Here is a 26,077-nt window from a genome sequence, read left to right on the forward strand (position 1 = left end):
ATAAATAAAAAATAGATTTTTTACTGGGTATAAACAAAGGCAGATTGAATTACTTTCCTATTTAGTACTTCAATCGATGGTTACATTTTATACTCGTTTCGCAGCTTCTTTAGAAAACTAAACATTCTACATATACATCCAAAAGAATTCCATATTATTACATATGAATACATTTTATTTAGCAATGTAGCCATACATAGAATTTTTGCATTGCTCCAGCCAACTACAGTGAGATCAGGAAGCAATTGTAATACCTTTGGGCTCCATCTGACATCCCAGGGGAATAGTCAATTGGCTGAGCTAGAATGTATAATCTGAATTCTTTTGTTACACCGACGATATGCATGCTGAAAAAAAGGCCTTTTGGCAGCCGGACTGTGGCCCCTTCTCTCTTTTTTGGGCCCAGACTCTATTATGACGGCCCATTTTGGCATGTCCTTTTTCACTGTATGTCGTGTTAGCTTTATTTCACACGCATACTCCATGCAACGGTATCATGGAACAAGACTTATTGTCTATATCATCCTGAATTCATGCCAGGGAATTCCGTTTAAAGCCTCCTAGTGCAATTACTTTACACAAATGAGCCCGAGCACAAAGACGGCCAATGACCGCGCGGGTTAATGATGAATCGACTATTCATGGATATATTTGTATCTTAAATAAATAAAACACCTGATTTAAGCTATTGTGGGCCGTTGATAAGGAATACCAACCTCCGAATCTAAAGCCATTTAAGACCTGGCCTTTTCACTGTAAATGTGATCTTGTTTCACGGCCGTGAATGAGTCTTAAACTGCATTTCACTCGCTGTTTTAAAGATACTTTAATAGTTGCAGATCATTCCCGTGAGAAAGAAAGGCAGGTTTAGTGACTCCACTGTCAAAGACGTCAGTTTATCTGATGGAGACCTCGAGTTGCCGGTATACCTGCTCTTTTTCTCCGCTCAGAGATCATGCTCGTCTGCAATCTGCTCATGGAAAGAAAAGCAAAAAAAAAAAAACTGCTGAAACTGCAAAAACATCTGTCTAGTCAGCTCTTCAGATCAACATAATAGAAAGTCTATTTTTGTTAATATTTTTTGCAATCGATGAAATATCTTGGTTTGTTCAGTGCCGCTAGACTTGTATCGAGTCCAAGGCAATGACTAGATCGACCCGGCCGATAGCGGGAACAAAACTATTATTATTTTATCAGGGCTTCATTGTGAATATTGAGCTACAAGCTTCTCTGACAGATAGTGAGTGGCGTAGACTAATGCACTATCCCATGACATTTCAGGTGCAAAATGATGACAAATGCAAGGAGATGATAGTAAATAAACACTCGTCTTATTTCAAGGCGTAGAAATGAATGCTGCAGCAAGAACAAGCAGTGCTTATATATGTTTTTTTTTATTGTTATTTTCCTCCCAATTCTCTGTTGCAATAAAGAATTTAATATACATTTTCATTTTGCATTTTTTTAAGAAATGTGTATTTTTTTTTGTATATACAGTGGTACCTTGGTATAAATCCTTAATCCTTTCCAGATCCTTGGACTTATACTAAACAGGACTTTTACAAAACAAACTTTTTCCCATAAAAAACAAAAGGAAAATGATTAATCCGTTCCCATGAAAAACAATCCTATTGTTATTGGCATATTATCCATGATGGGGCTGTATAAAATAATTTAAACACTGCTTAATACCAAAGTACAAAACCAATTAGATGAGCTTTGACTTTGTCTAGAGAGAGGTCAATAAGGGTAGCACGCAGTGTTATGACTCAATTTGACCCATACAAGTTCTAGCACAAAGGTTGTATACCAAGCAAAACTTTTCATGTCCAAACAGGACTTATACCTAGTTGGACTTATTCCAAAGCAGACTTATACTGAGGTACCACTGTATTTTATATATTAAGTTAAAAAATAACACAAAAATATTGCTTATTTAAATATATTTACAAATATCCAGTGTATAGTAGGATATATATATATATATATATATATATATATATATTTATTTAATGTGCATTTATCAGCTATACAGTAGTTTGCTGTATAGCTGATGTTCTTTGAAGTTGTCCTGTAGGTAAATTAAAAACCCTTGTACCTACGACCTCCCTCTAACTTAATAACTGGTAGAATATTTTATTCCCCCCCAAATAAATAAATAAATATGGCCTAAAACAGCAGCATGGTAGCTCAGTGGGTAGTAATCTGGCATTGGCAGCGCTGGGTCCCAGGTTCAAATCTCAGCCATGACCTTATCTTAATGGAGTCTGCATGTTTGCTTGGATTTTCTTTTCTTTTCCACATGCCAATAACATGCAGTTAAGTTAATTGGCTTTCCCCCAAATTGGCCTTCGACTGTGTTATATGCTATGACATATAAGTATGTCCAGTGAAGAGTCAGTTACTGGCACAGAAACACTTGGACCTGGAAGATTCTCTACCAGGAAACGTTTCGATCCCTCCTCGACTCAGTCCCATGATGTTCTGGAATCTTCCTTCATCTCAGCGATGAGTAAGCAATAGGCGCCACCATTTTCTTCCTTCTTCTTCTGGCTATGTCACCCAATCTCACTGCACATGTGAGAGATCAGATTTTTTTTTAAATTGCAGAAAAAGCCCCTTTTTTGATGTATGGTATCCCAGAAGGCTCTGCTCTTTCATTTAGTCTTTACCATTAAAGCCAGTAAAGCCAGAGGAGGAGGGGCTTCCTCCTTTTCTAAAAAAAATCATTTAGAAAGAAGAAGAAAAAAAATGTTTTACTCTAAATAAAAAAGGTTTTCTACCCATATATATAAAGTAAACACTTTGGTGATACTGTAATATAAGATGTAAAGATCAAGGTATTCTAATAACAATAAAGATGAACAAAAGAGCAATATATATACACGAGGGGGTGCTGAGAAGTTCCTGGCTTTACCCAGAAGGAGGAGAGCCAGAGATATGAAATAACATATTTATTTCAAATATTCTCCCCTGAGACTGATGCACTTGGTACAGCGTAGTTGCAGCTTTTCTAGATCAAATAAAAAACCCTTTGGTTGGGCCACAAACCAGCTCTCACCATCTGTGACGTCAGAAATGTCCTCAAAATGTTGCCCCTTCAGGTGTTTCTTCAAATTCAAGAACAGATATGGTGGGCCAGTTGCAAACCCATTTTGGCAGCCATAACATTGGACGTGTGTGCGGGTGCATTGTCCTGCAAAAAAAGGATCCCTTTGGTCAACTTTCCACGCCGTTTCATCTTAATGCCTCCTTTAGCTGGTCCAGGAGGTTAGCATAATACTGTCCGATGATATTAGCGCCCTGAGGTAGGTAGTCCACCAACAGAATACCTTCTTTGTCCTAAAAAATGGACGCCATGAATTTTTTGGCTGATTTCTGGAACCTTTTCGGCCATGGGAACCCGCTGTGGCGCCATTCCTTTGACTGTTCCTTGGTTTTAGGATCATAGATGTGGAGCCAGGTTTCATCCTCAGTCACTAACCTAGCCAAAAAGTCCTGTGAAGCTTCAAAATTGGCCAAAACGACTTTGGATGGTTCAACACGTTCCTTCTTCTGATCACTGTTCAAACATTTCAGCACCCACTTCACTAAAAGCTTGCACATGTCTAGGATAATGGTGATAAAAAACCCGACACTCTCCCGTGAGATGTCAAGTATCTGGGCTATCTTTTTTGCGGATATCCGCAGGTCCTCAATATTCAGCTCATGGACATCGCAGGTTGCCAGGTCAGTTGAGGTTTGGGGGCACCCACTGCGGGGCTCATCTTTAACGGTGAAATGCCCAGTCTTGAAATGAGATATCCAGGTATGACAGTGCTGTAGGAAGGACACTTCTCCCCCAGTGTTTGTGACATCTCAGTGTGAATGTCCTTTGCTGACTTTCCCTGAAGAAACGACGTGAAACTTGCTTGTTCCTCTGCCATCACAGCTCCTCACTAAAAGAAAAAACAGGTTTAAGAATCGCAAAAACCTGTTATTTGCACAGGTACATACTAAGATATTAGCCTGTCATATGCCACCACACTCAATTTTCCGGAAGGGGGCAAAGCCAGGAACTTCTCAGCACCCCCTCATATATATATATAAATAAATATATAAATATATATATATATATATATATATATATATATATATGTTCATTTGTCCACATTTTTGTACAATTATTATAACATTTAATTTGTGTTTTTGTAACCCAGATAAGACATTTCAACTGTGCAAAAAAAAAAAAAAAAAGAAATTTGTCACAGGTATGACCCTTGGTAGGAGATCGATCAATTAGTATATCACACATATTAGCAGAAAGACTTTTGCTGGATTCTAACTAAATTCTAAACTCAAACTATTAGAACAGTTTTATTCCTGTTACAAAGAAATTCAGAGGGAATGGCAGACACATGGACACCAAAGTTACTTTTTTCTTATAATGAGATTCGGTCCTTGATGGATTTGCTAGAGAACGCATAAAGATGTGTTGCATCAAAATGAACAGCGTGAACTCACACAAGCATTTTTAATGTACTGTTAAAAGTCTCTCAGCATTATAGTGGACATAGCCAGAGATTACAAAAAAAAGTTTTATAATAGAGATAAGCATCTTAAAGGTCACAAAGGAAAAAGTTTTGTAATCACATACTTCACATTATTAGTCACATCTTGAATAAAATGTGTTGTTTTTCTTCATTCTTTACAGTACTTTAAAAATACCAGTCTGTAGCATTATTAGCCAGTATTTATATAGAGCCAACATATTACACAGCGCTTTACAAAGTCCATAATCATATCACTAACTGTCCCTCAAAGGGGCTCACAATCTAAAATCCCTACCATAGTCATTATCGTAGTCTAAGGGCAATTCTCGAAGGAAAGCTAATTAACCTAACTGCATGTTTTTGGAATGTGGGAGAAAACAAGAGTATTCAAAGAAAACCCAAGCAAACATCAGTAGAACAAACAAACTCCATGCTGATAGAGTCCCTGGCTGGGATTTGAACTTGTGACTGAGCGCTGCAAAGATGAGAGTGCTAACCTCTGAGCCATCCTGCTGTCCCTGTACAGTAAAAAAATAAATTATTGCATTAGAATACATAATTTGAAACAAGAACATAGAGCTTAGAGTTATTTTTCACCATATATTACAGAAAAAACACCAAATCAGGACAATACAGACCAATTTCATCTAAAGATATTATCTCAAGACCAAAATAAAACATATCTCCATTTTATGTGCAGAAGATCACAGGTATGACATAAAATTTGCCAATAATATTGAATATTGAATTACGTTCCTAAATGGTGTGATGTGTTACACAAAATGTGCATAATTCTTTCAAAACGTTTTTCATGAAAAGAAGGATGAAAGATATTACAATACATATAATAATATTACATATGTATGTCATGATAATATTATTATTATTATAATCATAGTCACTAACTATAACAATATATCCAAATAGTTGAACAACATGGGTAATTCCCTTGATCAAGACCATCAAATTCCCACCCTGCCCCACCACTAAACCATGTTACGTCTGTGACTTGAAAAATGTGTTGCCTTCCATTTTTTAAGCTGTCTGTTTTTGTTGAATCATTTTGTGTTGTACTGCTTTTATTTTCAAAGTCTGTGTACAGGAACTGTTTTATTTTTTGGATTACAAGAAACATTTGCAGATTTCAGAATAAACTGGGTGTACGTGAAATTTTACCAAAATTTTCTTTATTCTTTTTTTTCATTGACTATTCGTGTTTTCAGCATTTTGATTTGCTTAGATCACACATTTGAAAAGCCCTCACATAAGTAGACTTGAATGCAGTCAAGTCTGTTCTAATGAGTTCATTAAGCTGTGAACTTTTGAATGACCTTTAATTGATCCCTATTGCATTTTTCAGTGAAGGATTTACAGGATACTTTTATTATAGGCTAGGATTTAAATTTCAGGCTTCTCTTTCTCACCTTAAAATTATATATTATATACTGTAAAATATAGTATATTATAATTCGATATACTGTGCTTAATGTCCTATAAATTCTGCAATAGAAAATGGACATCAGGGACCGTATTCCACAAACACCAAAACACATCTCAAAACACCAAAACACATCTCAAAATCATAATAACCATCTCTTAATCAGGGAAGACTGACTATATAGAATTAAATATTAAGTAAGATTCAGCTGTATACTATTTGGGGGACAATAAGGGGAGGGGAATGGGTATGGAGCCATAAAAAAATATTAAATCTATGAAAATTCCAATGATGATCACTGAGAGGTTGTAAATATGTCATATATGGACAACCTTTTCATTCACCATTTTCAATCTGTTTGTTTAGACTTAACAGCTTCTGATATTAATATTATTATTGTTGCTGTTATTATTATTAATATTATTAATATTATTAATAATAATATTAAAAATAATAATAATAACATTAATAAAAAACAGGACTTATATAGTACCAACATAATATGCAGCGTTGTACATTAAATAGGGGTTGCAAATGACAGACAGATACAGACAGTGACACAGGAGGAGAGAACCCTGCCCCGATGAGCTTACAATCTAGGAGGTGGGGAAAGTGTCACGCAATAGGAGGGGAGATATGGAATGGTGGGTATGTAGTGAGGGTTTAAAAGAGAAGAATACAGATAGGCAAGTTTAAAAAGATGGGTTTTGAGGGCTCTTTTAAATGAGCAGAAATTTGCAGCGAGCCGAATAAGATATGGAAAACCATTCCAGAGAGTCAGGGCAGCCAGGGCTAGAAAAGTCTTTGAGCCGTGTGTGATGAGGTTTTGAGTGAGAAAGTCATTAGTAGGAGAGGAGCCAAGAGAGCGGCTAGGGGGGTATTTATCTATCAGGTCACAAACGTAAGTGGGCAAGAACTGTGGAGGGATGATTCAAAACTTTTTTATAAAACTTCAATGACCTTATCCCAATCTCTATCCACCTTCTCAGGCTACTAATGTATGTCGACAGCGGTAACACATGACTATCAAAAAAATCGAAATTGTGTTTCTGAACTGAAGGATATAATTGAAAGTTTGGCTTCAACTTTCCAGTAATGGCATCCAATGAATTGTTTTCGTTTGGCAGCAATTTCTGCAAAGATTGGCAGAGGAACTGACTGGTTTAAGATAAACCTCTGGTTACAATTATTTTATGATTCTACACCTTTTGGCGTTTCATAATGTTCATTTAGGTTTCTTCTAAAGCTCCCAAAGCTTCTAAATGCCTAACAACTGTGATTCTCTTCTATCCCTTCCTACCTCCAAAATGTCACCGTTAATAAGACCACCTATAAGAGTAACGTTTCAATGTTGAAACGCCTTTTATAAGGTAGATGGTGGACCACAGCCAACAACAAGAGGACCATTGGATTTTATTTGCCAATTTGACCCTCCCAGGTTTTGGTGTTTCTGGGATACAAAAAAAATGTAAACCAAGATTTAGTCATTTGAGGATGGAGGTGGCAATTCCTTACATATTTGTTGCACTTCATTATTTTTACACACCTAAAAACTCAGACAAGCAAAACTTTACCCACAATATGGCAACTATTATGGGATCTGATTCATAACTAACTTTAATGCTATAGGCTAAAAAAAAAAAAGAAAAATAATACTATATTATTAGATGCTTTAAAATACAACACTAATACAAATACAGCATAACATGAAAGAGATGTACTTTTTATAACTGTAAAAATGTCGATCAATCAAGCCTGCTTTAGTTAGTCAAACTCATTAAGGTTTATGGATCCCTCTGCCAACCTTTATCTTTATAGGAAATGTGACCAATCTGAGCATCATGACATTGAGTTCCTGCTGCTAGTTACAAAAGAACTGATTATAGCACTAAATCTTCTCCCCAAAGCATTGGAAAGTAGCTTGACATCACATCTGCAATTGGTCGGTAATACTGCTCTGACCAACTCAAGGGTAAAAGTCCCAGCAGGTCTACAGACTCAGTAATAGTTCTTCTCATAGATAGCTGACCAATAGCAGATTTGTTCCATTTTATTCCTATATAGTGAACACGGATTTTTTCACTAGAATAAATAAAGCAAGCAATGGGTATAGGGAAAGAGACAACAATCTAAAAACTAAATACGTAAACATAAAAGTGAATATTACAAAATAAAAGTTGTTTTTCCACCACAATGTGTTAGATTTGATGGTCCTTTAAGGCATAGCCATGAGTGTTGATCATCAGTTTTTCTTTCTGTGTCACATCTCGCTACAAATCAAGAACAATTGGTCCTCTCCTCAGCTCATTACATCTTCACTTGTCATTGTTCACTTTCTGAAGCGAGCTCACTGGTAATCCTTACCTAATCAGTGACCATTCAACCATGGCCCCTAATAGGTATCTTACCAAGGAGTTATCTCTTTGCTTGGGCTCTGTTATTGACCTGGGGACCCCCTATCAATATATTCCTGACGTTTCAAGATAAAGAATGTAATAATTATGCAACCTCTTAATTAATTTTGCTGTGACTCTTCTTTTTTTCTACAGGTGACTTATTGGTCCATAATGAAAATATATAATTTGCATTTCTTCCAATTGTCTACGTAAAGTTGATTTATGCACAGTAGATTAATAAACTGAATTTTACCCTAAGGTGACAGCATGACCCAGTTTACTGAATATTTATTATAAGCTACAAAGTACTTCCCAAAGAATTTTTGTTGTGTTTTGTTCGAACTTTTGTATTTATTTTAACTAATATATATATATATATATATATATATATATATATTATATGTAATCCTTGATGGAATGTAAAGTTATTTTTACACATTTTCTTTTCAATTTAATATGGCCAGGCTTAAAATTATACTAAATATAAAAAAAAAAAAAAAATATATAAAGAAAATATATTGAACTATTAAAAACATTTTACATTGGTATTTTGTAATCTCCTTCTGAGTCATCAGACGGGATTTTAGACTCTATTTAGCATAATATTTTCTCCCTCTGTTGAAAAATGTTTGATGTTTACTGAACTCAATAACTTAAGTAGAAATTTGCACACATACATACATACATACATACATACATACATACATACATACATACATATACACATACATACATACATACACACACACATACACAAATGTCAGAGCAGTGAATAATCTTATCAAATAGCCCAGTCCTGGATTTAGTTGGACTGTTGGACAATTTTTCAATCAAACAGAGCCTAGTGTTCTGTATCTTTAGCTAAGGTCTGGTATTCCTTTGCTATAACATCTAATAAATAAATTAAAAACAAAACAAAAAAAAGTCCCAAACCTATTTTATCTCCCCAGTATAACTAAAAAATAGTTATTCAATATTTAGTTGTTACTTATATATGTATACTGTATATGCTTGAGTATAAACCAGTCCAAGTATACCCCAAGGTACCCATTTTTACCTGAGAATCCAGGCATATATGTTTAAAGGGCAAAACAATTCAATCACATAAATCATATCTGCCCATATGTATTTTTCTTTTATCTTTTTACTTGGTAAAGTATTTTGTACTTAATCTTTTGTCCATAGTTGTTGACCATGTCTTCAATTGTGTATTCAATTTTTTAAGATCAAATGGCAGCCTCTAGTCACCAAGCTAAAATATTAGGATAGGGATGGGTATTCTACTAAAAGGTGTCAGTTGTTTTCTGGTAATTACCATAAATACTCTAATAATAAATAATATAAATAATAAATAATATAAAAATAATAAATAATATAAAACAATCCAAAAATAAACTGAGGTACATATCAACTTATCTGAAACAAACAGAAACACAACATTTACTTATATACTGTATAAACCTAGGGCACAAAATATGATCATCACTGCTAACATCCAAAACATTAATCAACAGAAATGCCAATAAAATGAATGTGAATAAATATATTTTAGATGTGTTTTGAAGAATTTATTTTAAAGACAGAAAAATGAAAATCATGTGTTTGTATAATCTGCATATCTTTTTTTTCCTTTCTATAGGTATTTTTGTACTTTTGAATTTGTTATGATGGGTCACTTGCTCCAACATGATTTTTTGTGAATTATTGCGTAATAAATTATAATAAAGTCTCAGACAGGAAGAGTTTGTTAAACACTTTATATGAGGACACAGCACCATCTACTGGTGTGATCTTTCTATAAACCAAGATTGTTTTTCTATTGACATTTTAAGGCCAAAGCATCTTATTTTGTACTCATGTATATATTGTAATTTTTTACAATTCAAAATAATGTAACATTAACTTTTTAAGCACACTCATAATACAATAAGCAGTATCATTTTTGGCATAATATTGCTACTATTTACTTTTTATAATCAAAAAGGGCCTGATTTAATAACCGCCCTAGCGGTAGTCCCTAGTGTGACTCCTATCCCACTGTACAGCTATATTACATGTTTTAATATTTTTTTTTACAGATTTTTGTGTTTTTTTGTTTAGAGTTTATTATTGAATGTATGAAATTCATTAAATATTGGTGAGTTATACCTAGGAATTATAGCCTACAACGTAAAATACATTTCCATGCAAACAGAAACACTTTTTGCATGGAAATTTGCACAGAATTAGAACGCTAGGAGGGTTAAAGTTCTCCAGGACTGGAGAAGATACACTTTCATTTGCTAACCTGAGTAATCCAGCAAACCTCGAATGGATTTCTTAAAAGTAATTTGCTATTTGTTGGCCAGATCACTCCAGGTTTGCTCGATCACCCAGGTTCACTGATGAAATTGTATGTTCTCCACCCTTAGAAAGCTTTAATAAATCAGGCCTAAAGTAAGCAGCACCCACCCAACTTTTTAGTTATAGGCCCCTGAAAGAGAATGTGTCAATGACAGAACCTAGGATTTGGTAATTATTGGCTTCTGAGCCTGCAGGCTGCTTGCCATATAGCATTGTCCTTGAGTATAGGTTATTCTCCCCCAAATGTTTGGAACAAAGGTAATGGGTCTCTTGTGGACATCAATGACTTCCCTCCTGTAATCAGTATGTAGCAAAATTGAGCAGAGAACGACTTAAGAAAAAAAACTGTCCTAGTACACAGTGCAGCCTGTGCCAGTAACGAGCAGAAATTGCACTTGTTTACTATGAATGACAGTTGACTTACTGGAGCAGAGACAAGTTGAAGGATAGTGCTTCAACTGTAAGTAATCAATTACATGGCAGGGGTATTTTTCAATTAATGCTTTGTCTTTAATTCCCACTGGTGTGCAGAAGGAGATCAATGAATCTATATTTCTCCTGGTGGAGAAAATAAAGGCCTCTGATTAGTCCTGCGGATTTATTAGACACGCATAGTTAAAGATCAGAAAGAACTTTTGACACCAAGGTCCAGGGTGAGCAGAAGGGTCACTGGCATTGTAAATATTAAATCTCTACAAGGTTGCGCTGATTGATTACCCATGTTGCAAATAAGCTGTTTTCAAAGCATCAGATGAGTAGCGCCATCTTTAAATGTCCTAAAGCTAATTTGCAGAGTCATGATTAATTATAGTTAAATGTATACATTTAGAGTACTGTAAGCAGTGTATAAGGAGTATTTGGAGGTTGTAGAATCCATTGATAGAATAGCGGATATTCTTGTGGGAAAAGGAGTCATTTTAGATCTGGATCTAACTGGAGCACAGCCATCACTTTTTTGGCTTGTGAATTAATTTATCACAACCTATTAGTGTCAGCTGTAATAAAAGGTACAACATACTTAGTAGAATACTTGGACATGCTATAGAAGTAGATCATTCTAACGTTGTATATTGCAAACCTATGTTTTCTGGATTACTGTGGATATCTTGAACAAGAAATGGCATATATATCTACTGCAAAGTGCAACTCTAAAACAAATATCTTTTTACCACCTACCTAAAATCAACATTCATTTAAAGTAATAATAGTATATTAGTAATAGTATAAAGTAATAAAAATGTGCTGACAGTGTCACTTTAAATTACATATAAAATAAACGCATCCATCATCATATAATTTTTTTTTTAAATTAATTTTACTGCAAACATTTAAAGTACTCATAGACATTTGTGCACTTTGAGCACATTAGTGCATTAGACTCCATACTCTGACTTTCCACCAGATTTTAATTGCAAACCTATGTTTTCTGGATTACTGTGGATATCTTGAACAAGAAATGGGGTATATATCTACTGCAAAGTGGAATTCCAAAACAAATATCTTTTTACTACTTACCTAAATTCAACATTCATTTAAAGTAATAATAGTATATTAGTAATAGTATTAAGTAATAAAAATGTGCTGACAGTGTCACAAATTTACATATAAAATAAATGCATCCATCATCATATAATTTTTTTTAAATTAATTTTCCTGCAAACATTTAAAGTACCCATATACATTTGTGCACTTTGAGCATATTAGTGCATTAGACTCCATACTCCTTGACTTTCCACCAGATTTTAACGTGGCAAAATATTCCAGCACAGACGCTCCTAATGATGTTTCAAACAATCATTTGTTGATTGGGCTAAAAATTGAGCATTTAAAATTACCTGGAGGATATATGAACAAGGAATTATGATAGGTAGATCTTGTTAATACCAAAGAAACAATAGATTTACTGCATAACCAGACTGTGGAAACTACAGTTCCCAATTTTTAAAATAGCACAGTATATTATATCCGCAGCTGACGGTGATTAGCAAGCCGTACCTGTACTACTCCGACCCCCATGTGAATCAAATTTTATCTAGAGAATCTTCTATGATTCTTGAAAGTACTTATTATCATAGCAAACTGTATACTTGTTTCAAAAAGTATTCAAAATGTATTGTAAAAGAATCTATTCAAAAAGTATTTTGCAAAAAAAAACAATTATTATCTGTGAAATGTACAATTGAAAAAACAAATCTTAAGGTTTAAGGAAATAAAACTAATTTCTAGGTAAGTAGTCATGAAATAACTGACAAAAAAGCATCGTAAGACAATGGGACTGGTAATACATTTGGACAGGAACGCCCAAAGACATGAAAAGAGCTGTGTATGTTAATACAATTTCAGCATTAGTTGAGAAGACAAAATAAACTCTGTATCACCTACGCAAAGTACATTTAGCTAATCTAATTGCATTCTCTGCAAGTCATAAGCATACTAATTGACAGATATCTTTTGAGATGGAGGATTTTTTTCCTCAGTTGAAAATGCAATCAAATCAATAGAGAAAGAGTTAGTCTTAATGGACATTTGGCACCTGCTGTTTCATGAAGGAAGAGAATAAGCTGTTTTTATATGCATATTAGCTTTAGAAATGTCCTGCCAAGATTTCTGCACTATTTTTTTTTCTTCTAGTATTTCTTACCAAAGATGGCCATAGAAGGTTGTCAGAAAAGTGGACACAAACTGATATTGAAGCCCATCATCACTTTCCTGCACCAGTCAAGTTTGCATGCTTATAACGTTGGAGGTGGCAAACACCTTAAGAACATATGACTTCTGAGCCAGAAGAAGAGTAAGTTGAAATGTCTCACATAAAGCAGAATCTATTATACATTCCGCAGACTGCAAGTATATGATAGGTACACAAAGAAGAAATAGAATACAAACTAGATATGGTAAGCTACCAATAGGGAAAATTCTGCATTAAGCGCTCCTCTCTCCATGGAGCGGTCAAGCATGTGCAGCTCAATGTTGGTTGTTCCGGCTTCCCCTGAGCATTCTGGGACGGAATAAATTCCAATGTGTCTGAGCAGGAGTTGTCATCCCAACATGGCCAATAAAGATGGCTAAAGATTTAGAATCTAGAAAAATAAGAAGGTAAAGGATGGTGGCACCCTGTGACAGAACGGGGACAGGTAAGTATAGTGAGGTTTAGTTCCGTTTTAAAGCGAACCTAAACAAAAAAAAAACACAGTCGCTAGGAGATGAGTTGATTGATAAAAGAGACATGCAAAAGGCCTGCGACATGTATGAATAGCAATTTATTTGCCCCACCTTCAAGGACTTGCGGAGCTGCCCCAATTGTTTTTCCTTTTTTTTCTTCTACCCCTATATCCCCCTTTTTCCCCTCCTTTCCTCTATTTGGGTAATTTAGGGTTGCTTACCCTTTATGATGCTCATCTGCACCTGAATTTGGGCAGGAAACTTGAATTCATGTGTTGTTCCAGAAGATTCCAAGAGTTTTTCCCACTTCATGCGCCAGTCAACTTATCAATGGTGAAGAGAAACTTCCAATCCACTCTTCCCCTTGTTGTGGCATTAATTAGGGGTGCACTAATTTGATGATGATATGTGATGTTTTGTTGCCTGAGCCTTAATAACTGGACAAATATTTAAGTTTGAGTGAGGTTAAATAAAATATTGGTTTATTCTTTTACTTGTAATATTAAAGTGTAACTGTCATTTCACTGCCAAAATTTGGTGTTGAGTGTTTAATAATTTATATGTTTACTTAGTGTACGAGGGTGCCTCCTGCATGTCTATGGTTCCTGGTGGCTTTTTGTCTTGGATTGCTAGAGCCAGCCACCTTAGACAATGTAACTGCTGCACCTGCACAGGAGGTACATTACCAGTGGTCATCTGTTGGCCAAATATGATCTCTTTGGAACCACAGGTCCAGCGTGGAAATGACAGCAAAGATGGCATTTTCTAGGATATGGCAATGATACGACCTGTTATCAATGCATGGTGCATGCTCAAAAGCAAACCTGTGAAATATTCGACAGGTATGTTGTGCATACTTGCTAATTAAAGCAGAAGCGCACCACCAATAAGTGCAATTGTTCTTCAATGACCTCCTATAATAAATAATTAAACACATTTATTGAAACTATTTTACTCATTACTCCTTTAAATATCGTCAATATTCTCGTGTAAAGAGTATAAGTAAATAAAAATAAATATATTATTCTTCTGAATAAAATACTTTCCATACAATGGTAAAACCATTACTGGAAGTCTATTACATATTAAAGTAGTATTTACATAAAATGCAATAAAGCCAAAAAAACGGAAGTTAACAACATTAACTGTGACTCTCCATATTGCCATTCTTGCTGCTTTGGTGACTCTGAATACACATCACCTAAATTATGCACTTAGTTAATGGAGAGATACAGTATCAACTGTTATGCATGGGAAATTACACAAGTTAATGACTTACCTGAGTCAAGAAAAACATATCCTGATAGATAACTATACCACTTTTCTCCTGGAATATTGCAAGCTTTGGTTACATTTTTCATGGCAACTGAAAGTTTTTGTATATGCAACCTTGATAATAGAAATCATGAACCAGGGCTAGTTTGATAAAAGAGAAAAAGCTCTCAGGACCAAGTTTCCATCCACAAGACTGGGTATAGGAGGGCAGTTCACTGAAGTTCCACCAAGTAGTTTTTACCATGGATTTGCACAAGCCATCCCAAACTGGAGCTGAAGCATCCCCCACCCCCATACTCTGCCTTTAACACTCTATGTAACCTCAAAACACAATGTTTTAGGTATCCAGCAGTAAATGTGCATGTGAAGTTTATGAATATGACCTATAGAATATGACCTAAAGAGAGCTCTACTCTATTATCCAACCAAACCTTCTACTCCGAGGCTCCTCCTCCAAGTTAAGCTTTAGAATGTGTTCTGTTTCTAAGTCTACTACAAGTTCTTTTTTTTAGCTGTATGATTGAAAATTTAAATCTACTGTATATACTTTTGTATAAACTAAGATGTTGAAAAAAACATTTTTGGTTTGTACTTGGGTCGTACCAGTAGATGGTGCCGTGTCCTTATGTGCAATGTATAACAAACGCTTATTATAAATTTATTACACACTTTACACAACAATAATTCACAAAAGATCATGTAAGAGCACGGGACCAATCATAACCAACTCTAAAGTGCAAAATACTTTACCTTTCTAAAATGGGGAAACAAAGATACATACTAAGCACACGAGATTTTCTTTTTTTTTTCCTCCTAAAAAATGCTTTAAAACAACCTTGGAAAAGGAAGAGTGGTCCAAAATTCCAGTAGACGGATGTAAATGAGAGAAAGCGATTAACAATAATTATTTCTTCTAAAAGCTGTGCTACCAAGTATTAGGTTGAGAGTGCCAATCATTTTATCCAGGTTACCTTGACGTTTTGTGTGGAATGTTCCTGTTTTTTTGTGTTGATCCAAAAGAAATAAACATGACAATACCAAAGCGTTTGAAATTGCAACAATTTTATGGGTGAAGTGGTGCATTTTCTGACATAAATGCAAGGGTGCCAATATTTTTGTCCATAACTGTAGGTGGTATCTCATTTTATATATGGATTGATTTATGTTTGGGTATAAATGGTAATTATCACAGATTACCAAACACCTTTTAGTAAAATACCCATCCCTATCCTGGTATTTTATCTGGGTGAATAGAGCCTTTTGTCTAAAACAATGATGTCTGCTTTATATTTTGCAACACAGCGCTTATATACTTCCACGCTATATCATTTTCCTCTAGCAACACAACAGGTATAAAATAAGCTAATTTACCAGCTATAAATAAAGAGACCCAAGGCTGATTAGTTTTACCACTTTGAACTTGCACTTTGTGGCCTTTTGCAACAATAGAGAGGACTGAATTAATTACAGCCCAGAAACCGTATCAATCCAAGCAGTAAAAGCAATTCCTTCTCACACACTGCGGTCCGCCCCTTTACTGTATCCATTGTGATTCTTGTCATTATAAAAACAAAGATAGGGGAATGTCAGATTGATTGCTGGCGTATAACACATGACCTTTGTGCACGAATAATTATTTTCATTTGCGAACTAAAGGCAAATCAATTAGAGACTAGCGAGGGCATCTTTGTTCTTTCAATTACTGATGTTGCTGTTGATATCCCTCGAGTGCTATCGGTGATCAAGCAAAGGGGGGACATGAATTCTAATAATGAATAATAATATTTACAGCTGAAAAGCCACAACTCCCTGAATATCAATAGATACCCTGTAAGTGCGAAGGAGGAATTATAAACTCGTACATACAGGTGACGTAGGACGAGAATGAAGCCTACTATTGAGTTAAACATCAACATTCTCACAAACCACTATCTAAACGTTTGGACCAGTTTTAATTATCATTGAATAGAACTTCAATTAATAAAAATATTTCCCGTTAACAGGCAAAGGCAACAGGCTGGTGTGGGGTGACCCCTTGTAGGTGACACGGGATAAGCTGAAGCTCGGAGACGAAATGGCTCCTGGTCCGCACTAGAGCACCCTACAAGTAATGATGGGATAGTGACCCTTGTGGCCAATGGACCCCCCAGGGCCTGATTTATTAAAGCTCTTCAAGGCTGGAGAGGATGCACTTTCATCAGTGAAGCTGGTTGATCCAGCAAACCTGAAATGGATCTGGTCCAAGATTTAAAACATTTTGTAGCAAATAGCAAACTACTTTGAAGGAATCCATCCAGGTTTGCTGGATCACCCAGCTTCACTGAAGAAAGTGTATTCTCACCAGCCTTGGAGAACTTTGGTAAATCAGGCCCTCTATCTTAGAGAATTCCTAGAGTAACGTCACCAGTGGTGTCATGCCTGTCATCATGGAAGGTGGTCACATCCTCCATCATACCTGGTATTCCAAGTTATAAAAAATGATTTTTAAGACCGTAGCTTAATGACAGTGAATGAACCCCCACCATTGATACAGAGAAGGGCATACTTGGGGTTTGAGGGGATTAGGACCACTTTATCCACAAAAATGGATTTTCTATATTTATTCCGTAATTCTGAAATTCATTCGCTCTTTAAAACTTATACTTTGCTTAACATAGAATGTTGTGAGCAGATGTGTCAGGTCATTATTTGTAAGAGATGAAGACGATAAAGCAAAAAAAAAAAGTCACACTGTTGCCTTAACCTAAAGCATAATAGGATGCTTTTGTCACCTCGTCGTACTGATTGTTGCATTGATTCTTGTCATTTTGTTGATAGCTCTGTGTCATCTTGAAAAACTTGGTGCTTCAGACATCAACAAAAAAAAAATCTATCTGCCATTCGTTAAAACCAAGATCTTATTAAATGAAAGACTCTATGTTGGCCAAAAAAGGGGAAACCCCATTGTATTTTCCACATGCAATTTAATTTCATATTTTCGGCTCGGAGACACGCTGTGTTTTTAGACAGCGCCGGTCTATTAAGCTGCTAATTTATCTACTGTTGTGAAGGCCTCTGCAAATGTTACTTTATAAATAATAGACCAGTGATCCATAACCACCTTCTACGTACTAGCATAGAGCCTACTGCAGCTAATAGAGAAGAACGGCTGGTTGCTAGGTGCCTGAATGCCGCCTGCCTATTTCGCAACTGATATAGTTTTGTCTCCCCGCTAAGATGACAAAACTGTAATTAGAGTTTAATCAAGAGTTACATTAGTGCCACGGTTTCCTGCAGGCTGACTTTTGTTGCTCACCAGCAGTTAAGTGCATCTGCCTGTGTTTACCAGTTCTCTGGAGATTTAGAAATTTATTGCCATATTTGCAGGAGGAGAAGAAAAAAAAAGGCTACAGTACCATAAGAGCCAAAAGATCATGGATAAAAAAAAGCAAATAGAATTCTCATAATTAGCCATGGCACTTTAACATTTTAAGAGCTGCCTTATCAAAAGCAGTTATTTTATTGAACGAGTCGGTGGTGGTCATGTAATTTGATAAAAAATGGAAATAGTTTTTTTTTGGAGCAACACGAATACACAGTGTCCATTTGCTGATTTAAGGTTTGCTTTAAATTTTAAGTAGGAATAATCATGATGAAAATAATCTACTTTTAATATATCCAGCATTTCATTGAAGTTCATTATTTTACTAACAGACATGAAATGTATATTTACGGTATTTTGTTGAATATGGGTTCTCTATAGTTACTAGTAAACTAAAGAAATAATATCCCCTTGCCCATAGAGGGTAAACTGACGAAGCCTCTGCAATAAATGCCCAATCCCCTATGTTGACCTGATCGGCAATCCCCAGTTGCCCCCTTTTCCTCCACAACCATTCACAGTACCCAGAACTTTTAGATATAGAGGACCATGGGACCTATTCTACTGTGACATTTCTTCAGACTAGCAGCCAATCTCCAGGTCTAAGCACTGAACCGTGACGGGTGTAGGGGTAAGAGCTCTCCTCCAAGTTGCCAACATGAGTTTTTTCAATGTTTGCTTCAGAAGACAAAGAAAAGGCAAAGAGTTTGCAGAAAAGGTGAATATAGGGGTGTTAGGGGTCCCTTTGGAAAGACTATAACACTTGGTGCTCTGCTTGGGTAAGGTGGTCTTGATATATCTGTTTATTTGACCTATTTCTGCACATCATTTCTTCATGTTTCTTCATTTCTTCATTTCTGCACATCATTTCTTCATGCTTTTGATATTTATAAAACTGGTAAAATGTCCTTGCTGTTTTTCTCCACTTTTGACTAAAGCCTCATGCAACGTTCAATGGATGTCAGAGGATTGTTGTTGTAAGCAATCGTCTATGGCTGTTTCCAGTGACAGATGAACAAACACTCAGCGCTGTTCTGTTCTATGGAGAGATCACAGGGGAAGGTGATTAAGCTGCACCTGTTGTGGACCCCGCTATAGCATTGGACATTGGGCATTCCCGATCAGTCATTCATTCATGAACAACATCGTGGGAACCACAGTCAGATTTTTCGTCTGAGACAAGTACGGCTGTTTGTCATCATCTGATGTGTGTACATAATTTTAGCCAAAATATACTGAGCTGGAAGATAGTAAAATCAATCCTATGTCTGATTTCCAAAACCAAAAAAAATACATACATAACCATATGCATAGTTATTTTTCAGTTAGTGAATTTCTTCATCAAATTTATTTCAGAAATTGTGACTGTAAGCAAACCCCTGAAAGTCTAGAACCACCAGACAGTCCCATGGAAGTGTGGTGCCAGTTGACAATATGTATTTCATGGACTGTATTGATGACTTACTAAGAGACGCAGGTCTGCCATCAGGGAACAAGGGATACTGCTGTGCCAGGCCCTGATCAAAAGAGTTTTACTTTTGCAATGTTGGATCTTTTAGACATGGGGAGGGAAGCCTAGGAAGCTTACCTAGTACGGGGCCCAGAAATTTCTGATGGCGGTCCTGCTTGGAGCACAATATCAGATCCATATCCACTCACCCAAGTTAAAGATAAGTAGGTCCAATACTAGAAAAAACAACAATGTGGACTCCTTGACTTTACAGGTAATTTAGAATTATCATACAAAATCATATTGACAGCAAACTAATGTAAAAGTGAATCAACTAAACAGAACTTGAAAGCTATACAAATTGTTGATTTGGAAGATCATTCAACCAAATAATTATGTTTCTTTTCCCATATTGCACCCTTCTTTATACCACAACAGGGTAAAATTGGAGGCACATTTTTGACACCAGGTGTCTGGAACTGTAGCCTAGTCTTAAAAGGCCATAAGTATTGATAACATTTATAAGAAAGGATGTTTCATGTCCTACAAAAAGCAAACTGAAGATGCCTCGTTTCTGAAAGTGCTGTGGCAATAGGACCTAAGAGTCTCAAAAGGGTTTCTCTTTCCTACTCAAATCACATGTTATGCTTTGAAGGTACCTAATTATGGAAGATCCAGAAGAGTCATAATGTTTTTTGAGATACTTATATATTAAGAAAATATGTCTAGGGACCAAGCAGAAGAAGACAACCAAAAAGTAATATTTCTTCTAAAGCAGATACATTATTACTACATTAGAACCAACAAGAGCTAAGTGGTCAATCAAGCCACCACCTGGCATTATCTTGGCAGATCAAGTGGTGGAATGCTTTCCCTCTCCTGCTATAAAGTAATGGGTGAACTTGGTCTTGTACCATTTGCTGGAAAACTCTAGAAAAGGGAGGTGAGCTTCTGGAGAAAACAACCCCCTGCCCTTCACTGAGGGGTATGTGGGCACAGATTTTGTGCTCTCCGACATGACATCTGACATTACCAATCCCTTAAATTCTTTGTAAGAAAATCAATGTGTGAATGTGCAAGGCAATGTTCACTTGCTGAGTTAAAAATAAGTCATATAGTACCCAACAAAACTTTTTTGTTGAAGAACAGATGTTGAGTAAATTCTGAAATATGAGATCTTTGTTTAGGTGAATGCTAACTATTTTTGCATTAGACTGTTTCTTGTGGGTTATTATATATAAAAATTATGGGTGAATTTCAAAGCAAATCCAAGCAATGGGTTGAATACTGGTGAATGTAGATGAATCAGCCTGTGAATAATGTAAACATATACGCGTTTTTTTTTGTATTTATGAGATTTATTCAGGTGTAACTTGGTCATCTTACATATGGATATAAATTTGTTAAATCTGTTTCAAAGTTCCTTCTTAGTGATTCATTTGCTATAAAAATAAATATGTAAGCTTATATTTAAATTTTAATATAACTCGGGATCAAATAGTGAACCCAAAAGCAGCTTTACAACTACAGAGGCAATTTTGTGCTCTACAATTACTTTGATTGAACATAATCTGATTTTGACTGCTTTATATATTTGTGTGAATATCTAATTTTATGTAAGATTTGATGGAGGTTGGCAGACAAATTAGGTCAAAACACAAAAGAGGAAACTGCTAATAAAAAAAGGACATTATTAAAAAAATTTAAATTCAAAATTGTACTCCACTTTGCCCAACCAAGGCTTTGATGAAAATTGTTTATTGCATGGTTAAGTTTCTGTCTAGAAGGCATCTTGCGAGCTTTGAAGATGTTTCTGTAGACTGAGAAATAAAAAAAAAAAAAATTGTGCAAATTGCAGTGCTTTTCTATAATTTTATAAAACAGGGTGCTTCAAGATAAATTATACTAGCGGACCCTATCTTCTCTCACAAAACACATGTAAAATACCTGTAATTTAGTCATTTCAAGGCGTGCATGAAAAAAGTAATAAACACAAACAGCAACATAGCTATCTTAGTTTGTAGACAGACTGCACAAATGAATAAAAGTATCAGGCTTCCTAAAATTAGCTGTGGTCCAGAAAAATAAGAAAAAAAACAACAGAAAATTGCCAAAATGTCTGAGGCACACTATGGTTGAGTTATAAATTGTACACAGAATTCAGTCAAAATTAAGCTATTAAACTGCTATTTTGTAGTGATCTGCAGTCGTATTTTTCCAAAGTAATCGGCATCAGGGGCAGCAATGTAATCTTTTTTATACTTATGTAAAATTCTGGCTGCAGCATGTTGATGATGCGTGTGCAAAAAAACCCTGGATTTAATGTAGCCATTTAGTTTATATGGTGTTTTATTTACTATTTATTCTATATGTATGAAATAGTGTATAGTTTATCGGAAGTGGTGTTGTTTTCCACTTCTTCATGTGAATTTTAAACCCCAGGTAACGACCCCTTATGTGAAGGTCGTTAGCTTGATTTAGTGAACAATTATTTTTCTCATTCTGAGGCATTCTTTTGGTGGTCTTCACCCTCCCCTTCTGCTAGATGCACCCATGGATTAGGAGTCCTAGGCCCATTGGCAACCTTAGGTAGGTTCATTTTTAAGCTATTTGCCCATTTATATATGGGTCCCAATGTGTAAGGTTTAATTATTTGGTTATGATGAGTTTAGCTTCCACCATTAACATAGGAACCCCACAATATGACTGGCCTTAATGTTGGCTCTCGGGCATACCCTTATATCAATAGAGATATGAAACATACATCCTCTTGTTTCTTGTATGTATTATGGGTATCTACTGACTTTATGTTAGTTTTGGGTCTACAAAACAAAAATAGTAAAATGTGCATAAGGTAAGAAGCAGCCAACTTCAGAGTGTAATCAACTCATAAAATAATAGGAAATAAACAAATGGTGCTAAACTTGGGCCCAAGGTGCTTTCATCTTTTGCAAAATATGAATAATTGTCCTACACTTTGAGCTCTTGACAAGTACAGTCAAGCAACCCTAATATACCAGAACAGATACTCATGTGCCTGATAGAAAGAAGGGGTTATAAACTGGGCAATGCATATGGAAAGCTGGACAAATGAACAAGGGGATGTACGTTCATTCTCTGAATGTTGAATGGGTAGTATCATGCAATGAGTTTACTGGTAGGGGTAAGATTCAGGTTCGTCTCTCTATATTAGGTCTGGGGAAAACCCCCAAGATATGCAAAATTTGTTAAAAGACCATGGGTTTTACATCTTGCAAGAGAAATACAGAGTAACCTATAATGCAGCATATAGCATATGTTCAGGGTCAAAGGGATTTAGGGAGATTCAGACCTGCTTGGGGATCAAGTGATCCTGTATGGCTGTTGGTGCCCGGCCCCTTGCGGCTCGATCACTTGCACCACAATATCTGTAAATTCGTTCTCCAAGGGACTGCTGTGAGGAGCAGCTACATGTAGGATCTCCCCAGAGGCAGCAAATCCTGGCATGAGGACGTGGACAACAAAAATTTACAAAACCCAAAACTTATTGCACCCAGATTCACCTATACATGTTCACTAGTAAAACACATTTCCTAGACAGGGCTATTACTGTTCAGGAGCGGTACTATATTGTAGACGTTCCTTATTTTCTCCTCCTAAATTTCCATCATTATTTTGTACTGGCTTTCTTGTTCCTGTGGCAAAGAACTTTTCCTCCCTATGGTGTCATCTACAGGTTTCTAAAAGTCCCTTCGAAGTGTCTTTTGGAAGAAGGAATTATCATGGTAGTAAAGGACAGCTCCTAATGACATAGGCACTACTCCCAGAACTACCTCTCCCAGGAGCCCTTCCCCTACATACAGTGTGGACTCAAAGGACATGATATTATCCTTGGAAAAGGATGTGGAGAAGGACAGAGAAAGATTGGTTGAGGGAGAATTCCATAGTTAAGGGAAGGCTAATAACACTGCTTTTGGTTTTGTCTGTCGACAAATGGAAGAAGTTCCCAGGTTTAAAAGATTTTTGTCAGTAATTTCAGTGCCTTTTGAGGAACACAGTATGATGAAATGAATTGCCTTTGTTGCAGATAAGTGAGGCCTGTAACGAGCGAGGAAAGGAGCATAGGGGAAGGCCGACATGACTGGGCAGTCAGGGAGCAGACAGCATAGGGTTTATTTTTTGGGTCAAAAGGGGAGGAGAGGAGGAGGTATAGGAGGGGCAGAGAGAGTTTAAAAGGTCAGGAAGAGGAAGTAAGAGGGGAAACAGGGAAAGTTTTTCCCCACCTCAACTCCCTTTTGTTGTGATAGTTGGATAGTAGAGTGGGATTTGGTGGGTCATTAGTGTGGGCGGTTGAGGTCCTCGAGGGGAGTGTGCTGGTGGTAATAATTATGGTTTTAGGGACCAATCTATGGTATGGAGTGCCTGGTTTGGGTTAACAGTTTGGTAAATTGTTGTTGGGGGGTCTGCACAAGACCAGATATTTGTTCCCAAGGTGGGAGTATGGGCAGCTGGGAGCAACTGTGTTTTAAGATGCAGACCCCAAAAAGGTATAATGTGGTGGCCTTCAAGGACCAGCAACTAGTAAGCTAAATTGGGAAAGCATTATTGTTATTGGTATTTGTTATTGTTTATTTGGTACCTAATTTTATAGTTTTTACGTTTATGCTATTTTGTTGATGTTTGATTATATTTTGTTATGTTTTTATACTGGTGTGTTATTTATATATATATAGTGTTATATTGGTATTTAAATTCATATTTTGATAAGGTTTTTAGTAATATTTTGTTATTAAAAGGTCTACCGGCCATTTAGACAACACATGGTGTGGTATTTTATTTGGATAAGGGTTAAGTGTTAAGGGTTATTTAATGGAGTAATAAGGGGGGGGGGTGGTAAGGGGGTACGTCTTGCCATAGTCATGTACTGCATTTTTTATTGTGTTGTCCAGGCATACAGTATGCTTATAAGAAAACCCTGCCCATTCACCTATCCATTAATTATTCAGAAATAGCCTTTAAGTTAATTATACTTGGGACTTAAAGCCACTATTACCTCTCTGCTTTAATAGATTTTCTACACCATTATTCTTTCTAGGAACAGACTGCTGTTTAAAAATAGGTGCCCAAAATTATTAAACTGAATTGCTTTCTTTCATGAGCACTGAGCTGGTTGAAAATGTTCCAAAATGTTTCTTTGACATATATATCATGAAAGGGATGTACATCTAATTGCCTTAATGTACAACTCTCCCTATGTACAGGAAATGACTTAACCATGCATAATGGCTGCTACCAGGACTAATTGTGCTGTGAAATTGGTGCAATTGTGTTTTTACACAGGTGGCAAACCTTGGAATAAAGACAGCTAGGAGAACTCAATGGCCAACAAGGAGTTGGGAGAAATGTTTTTATTGTATGTTATGCAGGGCTTTACTTCCACTTTAAGAATGAGAACCCTTTAATAAATTGGGTCAAGTATGCTAAGACATATTTTATACTGATGTTGTATCTCGATCCCCAGCTATGCATGGCCAGTCACAAGGCTGAGCATCATCTTAGGGTGCATTTTGTAAATGGCGATCACATGACATTGGTTCTGGTTTCTGGAATGCCCACAGCATTGTGGTCGGTGAGGAGGGTGGCAGCGGTACAGTAAGAACTCTACAATTGACAACATCTTAAAGCTATCTTTTTAAGCTGTATGAAGGGCCAGGTTGGAATTACAAGTAAACCGTTACTAATTTTCCTAAGCCTGATAAAATGAATTGAGCTTTACAATTTATTTTAAAGTACTTGGTGTGAATTTATGTGTGTTTTCACTTTTACCATTGAATGACTTTGAATAAACATGTAAAAAAAATCCACAAATCTCAAACTACTCAATAAAAAAAACAGCTATGTAAAACATTTAAAGTACATAGTTTGATGTGAAAGCTTTGGAAAAGGCCATCCATGAATATTTTTTTATTATTATTTTTATTATCATTATTTTACACTGTAATAATAAAGCACCAATATATAACACAGTTCTGTACAATAAATAGGGGTTGCAAATGACAGACTAATACAAATATTGACACAGGAGGAGAAGAGTTGTACACACTAGGAAGGGGTATGGAATGGTGGTAGTTAGCAATGGGG

Source organism: Pyxicephalus adspersus, chromosome 6, assembly GCF_032062135.1.
Source record: "Pyxicephalus adspersus chromosome 6, UCB_Pads_2.0, whole genome shotgun sequence".
NCBI classification, from domain to species: Eukaryota; Metazoa; Chordata; class Amphibia; order Anura; family Pyxicephalidae; genus Pyxicephalus; species Pyxicephalus adspersus.